The sequence below is a fragment of the Mastigoproctus giganteus genome, chromosome 2 (assembly GCF_048544385.1).
Source record: "Mastigoproctus giganteus isolate SK-2022 chromosome 2, ASM4854438v1, whole genome shotgun sequence".
Classification (NCBI taxonomy): Eukaryota; Metazoa; Arthropoda; class Arachnida; order Uropygi; family Thelyphonidae; genus Mastigoproctus; species Mastigoproctus giganteus.
Genome location: NC_143576.1, coordinates 145,236,897 through 145,249,829, shown reverse-complemented (window position 1 = coordinate 145,249,829; position 12,933 = coordinate 145,236,897).

The following is a 12,933-nucleotide window of genomic DNA, read 5'->3' as shown; positions in this document are numbered from 1 at the left end:
CAAGATGATTCGTCCACATTGCACAACTCTTGCTTCCTCCAACTATCTGTCCTTTCTCATCTTATCTAAACAAGGTTTGATTTCAGTTCTTGTTTTCTCCTCTCTCTCTCAGCCTAATGTTTTTTTTCGTTTAGAAAAATTTCCCTTCTTTTTTCCTTGTTATTTGTGTTTTCATTTTCCACAATAATCCTTCTGTAAGCCTTCCGGTGTTGCGAAATTATCGCAGTGTTTACTTACCTGTTTATTTGTCTGTCACTCCTCTGTCTCCGAACTAGTCCCTGTAGCACGCAGGAAAGCCCTTACCTTGAAAGGCGTGCCGAATATGGAAAGAAAGAATGAACCAGTACCAAACTATTTACGAACGTCAACAGGTTACACCTGTCAAGGTTATTTCTAATGCACTCATGGGACAGCTGATATGGCAGTGAAGGACGCTAAAGGCTCTTTCGAGATCAGTCATCCTGCAGATTTCGAAACCACTTGTGTTGCGTGATAGCAAATCCATAAGTAGAGTGCTTCATTAAATACAGTATTTCTAGAATGTTACGCCGCAGTGTGTGTACATTTTGTACAATGTTACGCAGCAGTGTGTTGTTCAGCGTGTACAAAATTCTTCTTAAATTGTGATAATTTTTATCCATTTTTTTTTTCAAGTTCTATTCAACTTAATATATCATACTTTAAATCATATTTAAAAAAAACCTCCCTAGTAAGTGACAACGGGCATTATATTAATTAATCAAGATGAATGAAACTGTTTTTTAAAGTGCGTGTTATTTTTTGGAATTGAATTTGGCAGGATTCCGTAAAGAAAAAAGGATTCAAGATTTGAAAGTAAACAGAAAACGAGAATTGTAAAAGTATAACCACTTAAAAATAAAAGAAAGCGATTTTTGAAGACTATTTCCCTTCCTCGGCGTGCATATTCTTATATATGCTTGGGGATTGAGTTTAGATTTTTTCAGTATGTGTCCAGGGAACTAAGAACATGGGCTGCAAGTACACAAAAGAATCTCTCAAAACCGGCAACCTTGGGATCTCATGTCTGCCTGATCTTCAAATTTTCTAGATTCTGGGCGGCATATCCCAAGTGTGGCAGTGCGTTGCAATTCAGTACATTAGTAATAATTCGTGATTTATTAAAAGAAGAGCAGAGCAAAAAGCAACGACTTGTGTGTGAATGGAGGACATTTCGTTTCTGCGCATGAGTTACATTGCCCATTCATTTCTCCAACCAGCGCGTGGCAACAAACATAATATCCAGTTCTTCGGCTAAAATAAACAGTGAATGGATAGCTTATGTTCATAAGTAAGAAAATAAAATAAACAGCACATTCCGGATTTATATTAGTTCGATTTTAATGAAATTTGGGAAGGCACAGAAAATCTATCGGAAAAAGGCCAAATATAAAATATCATGACAATCCATCCAATAGGAGAGAACTATTGCATGATGATGGACGAACGGACAATACGAGCATTATGCATTTACGCACCTAAAATGCTACGAAAAATATTACATTTCCATACTGGTTCTCAATGCACAGTAAGCGTCAGTGGCAGTCCCAGATCGGACTAAAGGGGCTTCTGCCCGAGATAAAAATGTGGATTTTTTACTATTACATTATGATTAACGCTCAATGAATCCCCGGAACACTGCTTTAGTTTCCCCTGCCCGCTCCGCTTCAGAAAATCCTGGGGCTGCCACTGGTACGTGTAGCCTTTTTTCGAGGGATAGATGGTTTTGGAAGGGAAAAGCAAAAGGTTTGACTCAAGCGCCTCACTGATATCCTAGTGTCGAGGATCTTTGAAAGTAATACCGTATCCCCAATAGGTGTGCACTGGTGTAGGCGTTTTGAAAGGCCACAGTCCTCTGGGTCACTTAATCTTATTTATTTTAGGTTGCTTATGGGCATATCACTACAAATGGACGAACGTTGCTGTGCTGATGTTGGCTATAGACTATGATTTAAACGTTCTGAAACATCCATTAAACGGTCAATATTTTCAGAACTATGTAAATGCGCTTTTAAAAACGAAATGTAGTAATCCATCGCTTATTAGTGACGAGTCGCTAAATCTTGTCTCGTAACAGCAATCAGACATGAACTAAAATTCTGGACGTTACTGGTGCGCAATAAAAACTTCTCTTAGATGAAATATCTCCAACGTTGATATTATAGTTCTGAAGCATTGCTTTGACAAACAGCCAATTCAAAAACTACGTTTAACGATTCTCAGATGGTTTGGAAGGTTCGACTTGTATTGTGTCTGTAAATTATTTGTATTATTCTGCTGTGGGGTTAGTTGTTTATTCAGATGAAAACTCTGAGTTAATTATAAAAATTCATCCTGATTTTAGTCACACGGATTTCTAGCAGGGCTTCAAGCAATCATATTAAACTGATTACCTCAGGATTCGGTATATATGGCGTGTAGACTATCTGTAGCCTTGGAATTTCAAAAAAAGTTGAGCGAGTGCATTGTTTCCAGCAGTTGTGAAATCTGTTGATGATATGGTGAAAAAAAAAAAAAAAAAAGCTCCAATTGACTGGCTTATAATCTGTGCAGTCTCACAGGCTGTGCGTCAGAACAAATTAATATTTACTCGCAGAGTAGTGTGTGTGTGTGTGTGTTATGGAGGTTTAATGTCGCATAAGCTTCTGGGGCTATAGTGCGCCTTCGCAGAGTAGACTGTGCGCACTGTTCTGATTACTGGTGGGAATCTGCTCTGCTCTGCTCTCCTCTCCTCTCCCTTCCTCAACCCCCAATATCTATTATTCACCTAGCTGCATCTCCTGTGTTGAGTTGTGTGGCCAAGACTTTCAGCTTAGACTATATTCTAATTTAGTGACCATATATACTTGGACTGCTGATGACGGGTGGACTTATTTTATCTGGACTTGCTGCTAACAGCGTTTACAGTCAGCCAAAATGTACCTCATCTTGAGAGCACATCTCTGGCGAACTCATCACTTCGTTTGGACTTCATTTATTTAAGTCAACTAAGGTGAATTCTTCTTTCTGGTGGCATCTTTGTTAAGTCTGGACTTTATCAACGTGCAATTTTTTTGTTATTGATGGACTGATAGCATATTACTGTACTTCCTATCTAATGGGGTTGTAGTTCTTGAGCGTCTTTGAGACTCATTGGAATATCATTGCCTACATTACCTACTGGAATGGACTAAGTACTAAATATATCGATTTATATAAAACACCATTATGCCTAGCATTTGTGGATTATGAAAAGGCATTTGACTCCATACAGCATAAGGCAATGTTTCGGGCGCTGGAAAGACAAGGCATAGATACCCCATATATTATGATTTTGAAGAAAATATATGAGAGTGCTACCTCCTTTATTAGACTAGACAAAGACAGTAGGAAATTTAAAATCGAGAAAGGAGTTCAACAAGAAGACAATATCTCCGAAGTTGTATACTGCTGCCCTTGAAGAAGCTTTCAGAAGATTAGACTGGTCGCAGAAAGGAGTCAATGTGAACGGAGAGTACCTAAACCATTTGCGATTTGCAGATGACATTGTGGTCATAAACCACGATCCCAAAGAATTTGAGGAAAATCTTAATCAGTTATGCACAGTTAGTAAGGATTTTGGACTAAAGATGAATATGGCTAAAACAAAAGTAATGATGAACAAGTATGCCACGGAAAGGGAAATAATGATTGAAGGAGCAGTAATTGAAAAGGTGGAGTCATATACTTATCTGGGACAAGTTATTAGCTGTAATAATGATAAATGGCTGGAAGTCAAGAGAAGAATAAATTTTGGATGAATAGCATTCGGGAAATATAGTCACATACTGAGGAGCAATATCCCAATTTGTCTAAAACGTAAAATAATGAACCAATGTATACTCCCCACCATGAATTATGGAAGTGAAACTTGGGAACTCACCAAAAGAATGGAAGAGAAGCTGAGAACTACACAGCGAAGAATGGAACGAATCATATTGGGAATCAGACTGTTAGATAAGAAGAGAAACACATGGATTAGGCAGCAAATTCAAGTAAAAGGACATTCTTATCAAAACTAAACTAAAATGGTCTTGGGCAGGACAATAGCTCGAAGACATGATGACAGATGGACTAAGAAAATAACAGAATTGTACCCAAGAGGAGCTAGAAGAAAACCTGGAAGACATAGGCGGAGATGGATAGATGAAATGCATGAGCTTTTGGGTAGTAAATGGATGGCCAGTGCTCAAAACAGAAGGAACTGGAAAGTTGCTGGAGAGGCCTTCATCCTGCAGTGGATTGAAAATGGCTGATGATGATGTACAGTATTGTATAAGTGGATTCATATATCCATGTCTTTAAGTACGGTATTATATAATATGGCGGGATGCCAGTTTTTAGCAGGGACCGTCTAGTATAATAAATTTTAAAAATCTATTTCTTTCTCGAAATATGAACTTTAGAGACAAACCTTAATGCCTGTTATAGACAAAGTTGCTATGTTTAATGAAAACCACCTTCAGCCATTTTCTCTGTCAGAAACGTGAAGCAGCCCTGATGGCAATGGCATAATATTAACAGCGTCACCTATCGATATTATGCCCATTGTTCTACATAAGCGCTGCTATTGCTGTCTTATCAAAACTAGCTTTCTTTGATGCATTGACCTGTTCTTGTCTAATCCCCCCAATTCTCTGCATGTTTAACCTGTGTATAATCCTATGCAATCTCAATGTATTTAACAGATTACGTTACTCCTTTCGAGATGTGATGTGGGCGATTTAGAGTTGTATAGGGCTGATCTTAGGCTCGTGCTGCGATAAGGATGCAACCGGTGATATTCGATATGCAGAGGGAAACAAGGCAACCGAAATTATGGGATGGAATGAGATGACAATAGGCGTAAGGTATCTATTGTCACTGACATATCGTAAAGTACAGTTGATAACTTTAGGTGGTGGGGGAAACAGCTTAACTTTTAGCAACGGCTGATCTTGTCTATCGATCTGATCTGTAGATCGATCTATTCTTCATTTCGGCTGCGCCGTTTTCTCAGGCGACAGAAGGCTGCTGATTAAATCAGAAGTCCTCCCTCGCTTCAACAAATGGTGACGGGGTCTCTGACTGCAACTTGTCTAGGATGGTGATCTGACAACCATTGTCAGTACTGCTTTGCTCTCATTGATTTTATGAAGACTTCGATGATCAAGTGACCTTGGAAACCGAAATTATCGAGGGAAACTCTTCCCTTTCTACTGTTAACTGACTGTAGAGATAGGTTTTCTAAACATGTGGCACTATAGCGTTCTATTGAAGCTCTGCTAATAATGATTTTTATTTGCAACGGAAATCGAAAAAGACGCAAACATCAATTGAAAGCCAGGAGTTTATCCTGAGCGAAAATATACAAGTATTTTTTGTCTACTTGTATATTTAAACTAATATAAATTACTTAAATTTAAGAAAAAGCACAAGAAAAGTCGAATTTACAAAATAATTAGCAAAGTCTGTAACAAACCGAATAAAACTACATACACTGAAAGGACAGGATTCATGGGATACCTAGTTCCTCGCAATGCGACGCTTTCACCCCTCTCGCTAGTGGACGAACCCACCGCTTGGCAGCTATATAGGTACGCTGCATTCACGTAGACGATAATTCGATGTCAGTATGGATAAACGTCGTGAGTTAACTGACTTTGAAAGAGGTATGATGGTTGGCTCCCAACGTATGGATCACTATCTCTGAGGTGGTAGAGTGTAGAGTGTGTTTAGTGTCAAACGGCACCAAGGGTTTCCCCCATCTCCGCGTGCTATACATTGTGGGTGTGAAACAGAACACTGTCAATGCCAGAGGTTTAAAAGTGTATGGATTTTGTACATGTGTAGTGTCGTGTACCGTTGTTTCTCTGGTCATTTAGCCGCTGGGCCCCTAATGGGACCCAACGTTGTCCACACTCTGCCTCGTGGAGGCAGACCAGGTACACCAGTATTATAGTTATTTACTCTGGCAGGTCCTGCCACCTAATTTCCTGAGATTTCAGTGGCAAGGACCTTAAAAAAAAATCTCTGAGGTGGTACAGAAATTGCACCATCCCCGTTCGACAGTATCAACAGTGTATCGGGAATACGCCGTTTCCGGAATAACATCTCATCGTGGACAGCGCTGTGGGAGGAGAAAGGTGGTGCATGAACGTGGCCGTCGACGTCTGTCTCGCATTGTTTCAGCGAACCGGAGAGCGATAGTGGCATAGATCACCGCCGACTTCAACGAGGGAGGTGCCAGAAACTTCTACACCAAGACCATCAGGCAATCATTAGCAGCAATAGGTTGTGGAAGCCGCCGAACCACCAGAGTCCTCCTGCTAACACTAGGAAACAGGACTCTACGCCTCAACTGAGCGAAAGAACATCGACACTAGACCTTGGATGATTGGGGACGGGTCTCCTGGTCCGATGAGTCCCGTTTCCAGTTATTTCGAGCGAAAGGAGGGTGCGTATCTGGCGGAAAGAGCACGAAGCCTATGCACCAGTCATGTCAACAAGGAACTGTTTAGGCAGGTGGACGATCGGTAATGGTTTGGGGCGTGTTCAACTGGCACACGTTGGGACCTCTGGTACGATTAGACGCATCCCTGAACGGTCCAAGTTACGTGTCCATCATTGTAGACCATCTGCATCCCTTCATTGTCATCGTGCACCCACAGGGCAGCGTACTCTTCCAGCAGTTAAATTCACCTCTCCACAGAGTCGTGGTGACTAGAACATGGTTCGAAGAGCATTCCGCAGATTTTACCACAATAAAATGGCCTCCCCGTTCATCCCGACATGAACCCTGTGGAGCATCTTTGAAATGCTGTGAAAAGGTCCGTTCTAGCTTTGGATCATCCACCCAGGAATGCGATGGAACTATGGACAGAGGTGCAGCAAGCATGGATGGAAATATGCGTGGAACGCTTTCGTGAACTCAATGTCTCGCCGTGTGACTGCCCTTACCCGGGCGAAAGGTGGTCCTACCCGTTACTAGGTAGGTATCCCATGATTTCTGTTTTAAAATGTTGAGAACATTTCAAAACAGAAAGCACTGTACTTCGATGTTTCCCACTGTAGAAAAACAGAAATTGCAGTATTTACATTGCGAAAACAGTACTGCAACACATATTGATTGATTTATAAACATTGCCCACCTGTTGTAATAGGAACAATTTAAAAAAATTGCTATAAAATGATTCAGACAGGTTGTGCAGTCCTTCTCAGGACAATGTTGTTAATACAAAGTGGTACATGGTAGAAGGTTTGCAAGGTTGCCGCTGTTCATCACAGAAATAAGGATATAGGAAAGCAGAAGGAAAATTCATGAATACCATTTAGAGAGGCAGAGAATGGAAGGAACAATCAGAAAAGCTGAAAATATGAAAGTGGGAGAATTTACAAAAGATGCAGGATGCGAAGGATATTGAAGGTAGAGAAATGGTAAGGGTTTCCGACCCCGTGATAGTCTGAGATGGAATTTCCAGAAAGACAAAAGAAAAGTCTAAAACATATATTGTAATATTTTTAGCAAACTTCAATATACCACATCGCAAGCAACTTTGGCTTGGAGAACAGAAATGTATACACCTTGCAACTGATAGAAATGTGATTGTCTGCAAATTGATATGAAGTGCACACTGAGTTGAGGATATCCGCTCGTAGATATTTACATTGGGTGATGCAAACGTGTGTTCCCCAGGAAGCTTTATCATAAATGCTATCGAAGTACACGCCCATGGAACTTTCGTGCATGCAGTTTTCATAAATCAGATATCTCTTACTTCTGTGTTTAACCTGTCCAAACTACTTTTCTCTGTCAAAACAAATGTTTTAGTATCTGACGCTGCAAGAAATTTAAAAGAAATATTAGCCTGAAACAAGATACGATTGCATTTTAATGCTTCATTTATCTTACTGTCAGATATTTCTCGTATTCTTACAGCTATGCTGTGTGATGTCATGGTAACTGGTTCACCTCCACTAGCACGATGTCCATAATTATGAAACACGCAGAGCACATAAAATGTAGATGACATCGATCCACGCACCTGCTTGCGCTTAGAATGCAAAGATTCAAAAAAGAAAAAAAAAAAAAAAAAAAAATGCAGGCTCTAAAAATTATAGCAGCAGCTAGAAATAGATAGAATGTAATTATGGTTGTAGTCGCTACTGATACTAATGAGGTTACCATTTAAAATCTGTCGAACAAGAACTGCTTTAATGGATTTTTATACAGAACGTTTCATGTTGTAAATCCGATATTTTCATTATCCTCTACTCTTATGGGCCTGTAAAAGAGATATTTTACTCAATTTTCTGTTTATGTCTGTCCCGCGAAGCGAATGACCCAAAGCGAAGGGAATCCAGGGTCAGAGATTACGGGAATCAAAAAGTTTAGCGTGCAGAATATTGAGATTTTACGTTACAACTTTGGTTGAAATGATAGCAAGAACCATTAGGATCATTTGGTTTGGACCCCAAAGCTTAAATAGAGCCTCTTAGAGCCTCGAGTCACTTTTTTGAGTCCTATTTTGTTTTAATGTGTCTTAATTTCTTTATTATAACTACGGAAAAGTGAAAGTAGCCTCTTCACCTCTGAATATACCATGAATTGGAACTTTGGTGCGATATAAGCACTGGGAAAACAAAATTTGAGAGTAGGAGTGTGTTGTAGGCCTAATGACTGATGAGTATACCAAACAGGTATACTGGGAAATAGTGGGCCAGCAAATCAGAATGTCTCATGATGGGGGGGGGGATTTTAACTTTTTAGATGTTGACTGAAATTTGTGGGTTTGTCACTCACACACTAGCAATACTTTTGTGAATTTATTGGGTGACTGGTTTCTACAGCACCATGTTAGAGAATAATACTCTTCATCTGGTTATCAGCAGCGATTCTTCATGTATTAAGAATTTGCAAGTAAAAGACCCACTGGGTGGCAGCGATCACAATGTACTAATGTGGAATTTAATTAAAAATATAACTACATGCAACATCAAAGGTAAAGGGAAAGGCTTTTCCTTTCGTCAAGGTGACTCCAGAGGTCTCAGACAGTTTTTAAATTATGTGCAGTAGGAGGAACAGCAAATTCTAAATGGGAAGTATTCAGAGAAGTAATCAAAGAAGATAGTGGAGTTTTCATACAAAAAAATAAATACTGTTCAAGCCAGACCTAAATGGATATCAGTTGAATTATTGAGACATGTAACAGAGAAGAATGGTAGATATAAATTAGTTGTTATTTGGTTTTTAGGAGCATTAGCAACTAAGGCCATATTGCTCCGGGGATATGCGGTGGTCATTCCCTGACCTTTCCGCATCCTCCGTATTTGGTAGTCACGGGCTCGAACCGCGGTCTAATCAAGAAGCGTGTGATACGCACTGCTGCTCCTGCCCACGGAGGCATATAAATTAGTCTGGAATGAAGTTACAAAGGGAGTAAGCAAGCTAAGGTAGATTATGAGAAGTCTCTGGAAAATAATGCAAATAAAAGCAGCAAAGACTTCTATGCTTATATTAATAGTAGAAGGAAGGGGGTTGAATTGAATTACAAATTGAATATTAATTTTGTATCTACATTCACACATGAGAAATTCTTTAGGGAGGGGAATGCCAGACGTTTATCACACTCTTAACAAGGAGCTAAATGACTTTTTAATAACTGAAAGTAAAGAAGAGAAGTTGCTGAGGATGGACATAAAAAAGGCACCTGGGACGGATGGAATCTATTCATTTATGTTAAGAGAGGCAGCAAAAGAGTTAAGCAATCCCTTAGCTGTAATTATGAGAGCATCCTTGGATTAAGGGGCGGTCCCTACGGACTGGAGATGTGCGAATATATCCCCAGTTCAATAAGAGGATCAAAAAGGTGACATGAGCAATTGCAGACCTGTTAGCTTAACGTCTGTTCCAGGTAAAATAACGAAATCACTGGTTAAAGAAGTAATGCAGGACCATTTGGACAGGGATGCAGTTATACTGCAATCGCAGCATCGATTTGTCAAGGTGCGGTCTTGTCTAACCAATCTGATTGGTCACTGCATAATAATAACCTAAGAACTGGTTGACTAGAAGTTTAATGTCAAAATTATTTTTTGCATCCAGTTAGATTTCAAGAAGACTTTTGATACTGTTGCACATAAAAGACTGCTGTACAAACCGGAGGAGCTTGGTATTAAGGGCAAGTTACTGCTATGGATAAACGGATGGTTAAGTGGTAGAAGGCAGAGAGTGATTATCAATGGGCACTGCTCTTCATGGACAAATGTTATTAGTGGAGCTTCCAGAGTTCAGTGGTGGATCTATTGTTGTTTTCAATATTTATCAATGATACTGATGAAGATATCACGCTTAGTGTCTAAGTTTGCAGATGATACAAAGGATCTAGGTTTGCAAATGATACTTTAGAAGTACTTAGTCATCAGGGTGAGTTACTGCAAGAAGCTCTTCGAAAATTGGGTCGTTGGGCTGAGAAATGGAAGTTCAAGTTTAACATTGACAAATGCAGGGTACTGCACATGGATAGAAGCAATCCCAGAGTAACTTATCATCTGTGTGGTACTACACTCAGTGTAGTGAAGAATGAAAGACACCTGTGAGTAATTGTGCAGAAGGACATGAAATTCTTTGAGCAGTTCAGACATGCTGCCAGAACAGCTCACGGGGTTTTGTCAATGACATAGAGAAAGTTTGCTAGCAGGGATAAGGAGGTAATTATCCATTTGTATAAGGCCATGGTTAGGCCCGATCTTTGATACTGGTCTGGAGGCCTCACTTTAAGAAGAATGTAGACGTGCTGGAGCGGGTGCACAGAAGGGCAACAACATTGGTGAGGGGAATAAAAGGGGCTCTTACCTAGAAAGGCTTCAGTTCTGCAAATCGCAGCGTCTCGAGACCAGGCACTTGCGGGCAGATTTGATTGAGGTGTTTAAAGCCTTGAATGGATTGAGTAAGCCGAATGTTATTGTTATTTTCCACTTGTTGAGACTACTCACATGAGGGGGCATAACTTCAAGTAAGGAAAGGATGTGTGGAAGTTTGCCTTCAACAAGCGAGTGGTTGATCGTTGGAACAGGATTCCATCTGTTGTTGTGGAAGTGGATGGGTGGAATAAATTCAAGAACTAGACAAATTCTTGGAGAGTACGGATGGGTGAGCTGCTTTTTTTTGCTAATGTTCTATAAGCTTGCTTTGTTGTTTTTTTTTCCTCTGATACTATATTAGTAGTAATAATGACATCATTTGCCATTACTACTACTTCCTATTTTATTTCGTTTTTCCTGTTTAATGCATAGAAATAATTCTATTGGATGCATAGAAAGAATTCGACTATTATAAATATCTATAACTAGAAATGGAATATATGCCCATTGAGTGTCCCCTTCATTAGGTACACATCATTTTCATGAAATGGAGCACTCCTTCAGTAACAGCACGCGTATTTGTACCTTGCGATACTTGGTATCGCAAGGTAGGAATACGCGATATCTGTGCAATACAGTACTAAAATGGACAAGTGCGAATAGTTTAAATGACTTTGAACGTGGCATGATAGTCAGTGTGAGGAGCGCCAGCATGTATATCTCAGAAACTGCAACTCTGTCGGAGTTCTCACTTAACGACTGTACCGCTGGGGTATCGATATTAGTTCAATAACCAAATACCATCTAGCTAATGGTGGTCATGTGGTCGAAAATAGATCCCTGATGTTATGTATGATTGCCACTGGCTAGATGATCGAAATTAGATCGTTGATGAGAAAAACCCGAAGCTGACAACACTTATGCAGACAGGCTACAGTCGGAAAAATAACAAATTTCCAAATTATTATTATCCGTTTATTTAAACATGAGGTTTCCCTCTACACACCTGAAGGCAAGGAGCCCATGGTACAAATTAATATGCATGCATCTCTGCGAGATTTCAGTACACATTCAAGTAATGTCGCTTGAATAAACGTAGGATCATAATATTTATACATATTTACAAATTATGCGCTTATGTATATTCAGGTAAAAGGGTTACAGATGACATAAAACATGCATAATTATTTACAGATTTATCAATACTTATGACTATCACCAGAAATTTGCCTACATTTTCAGGCTGGGGTTGTATGAAATTTTACTGGTAGCCTATAAGGCATATTCTCTAGCACAAATCACTTCTTCTGAAGATGCATCGACTGCCCACTTTCCAGGAATATTGTACGGTTTTATGATAAACTGGTCATTACAGTTACTTCTCTCCTTGGTCGCTATGTTACATCTCAATGAATTGGCATGTATTCTTGAGGGCTTGTTTCATGTAGCTGTTGTAGGGATCTTTAGCGAGCGCTGTTTTTCAGACATACTAAATTGTTTACAGTAGTCAGAGTAAAAATCTCGTGTGTCTTTTTTTCTAGGTCTGTCAAGTACGATCCGTTTATGTGAGATTAGTTTTAAACTTCATTCTGGATGTGGTTTGATACGTAGCTATTTAGTTGCTAAACTAGAAAATATTGAGTGTTGTCACGAACAAATTTCCAAATTACAATTACGCTGACTGAAGAGTAATTGTATTTTGTGTATGAACTGTGCATACTCTATGATCGGTTTTGTCTTTTGCTATGAAAAAGACAAAACCGGTTATTTCTCCCAAGCTTCTGGGAGATTATGGTTATTTCTCCCAAGCTTCTGGGAGAAATAACCATACTGATCCTCGCACGAAAAGAGCCCATAAAAATTCCACCCGTTTAGGCAGGACTCAAACCCAGACCTCTCTTCCTTAGTGTGATAGGACAGAGATAATAGTTATTGGTTAGCTGCGAAGGGATGTGAACTGGGTTTAATTGTCATAACGGGCTTTTGGTTTGGTTTTTATGGCGCATGAGCACCCCATAACGGGCAACAGTATTACGTGCACAGAATGATGTATGC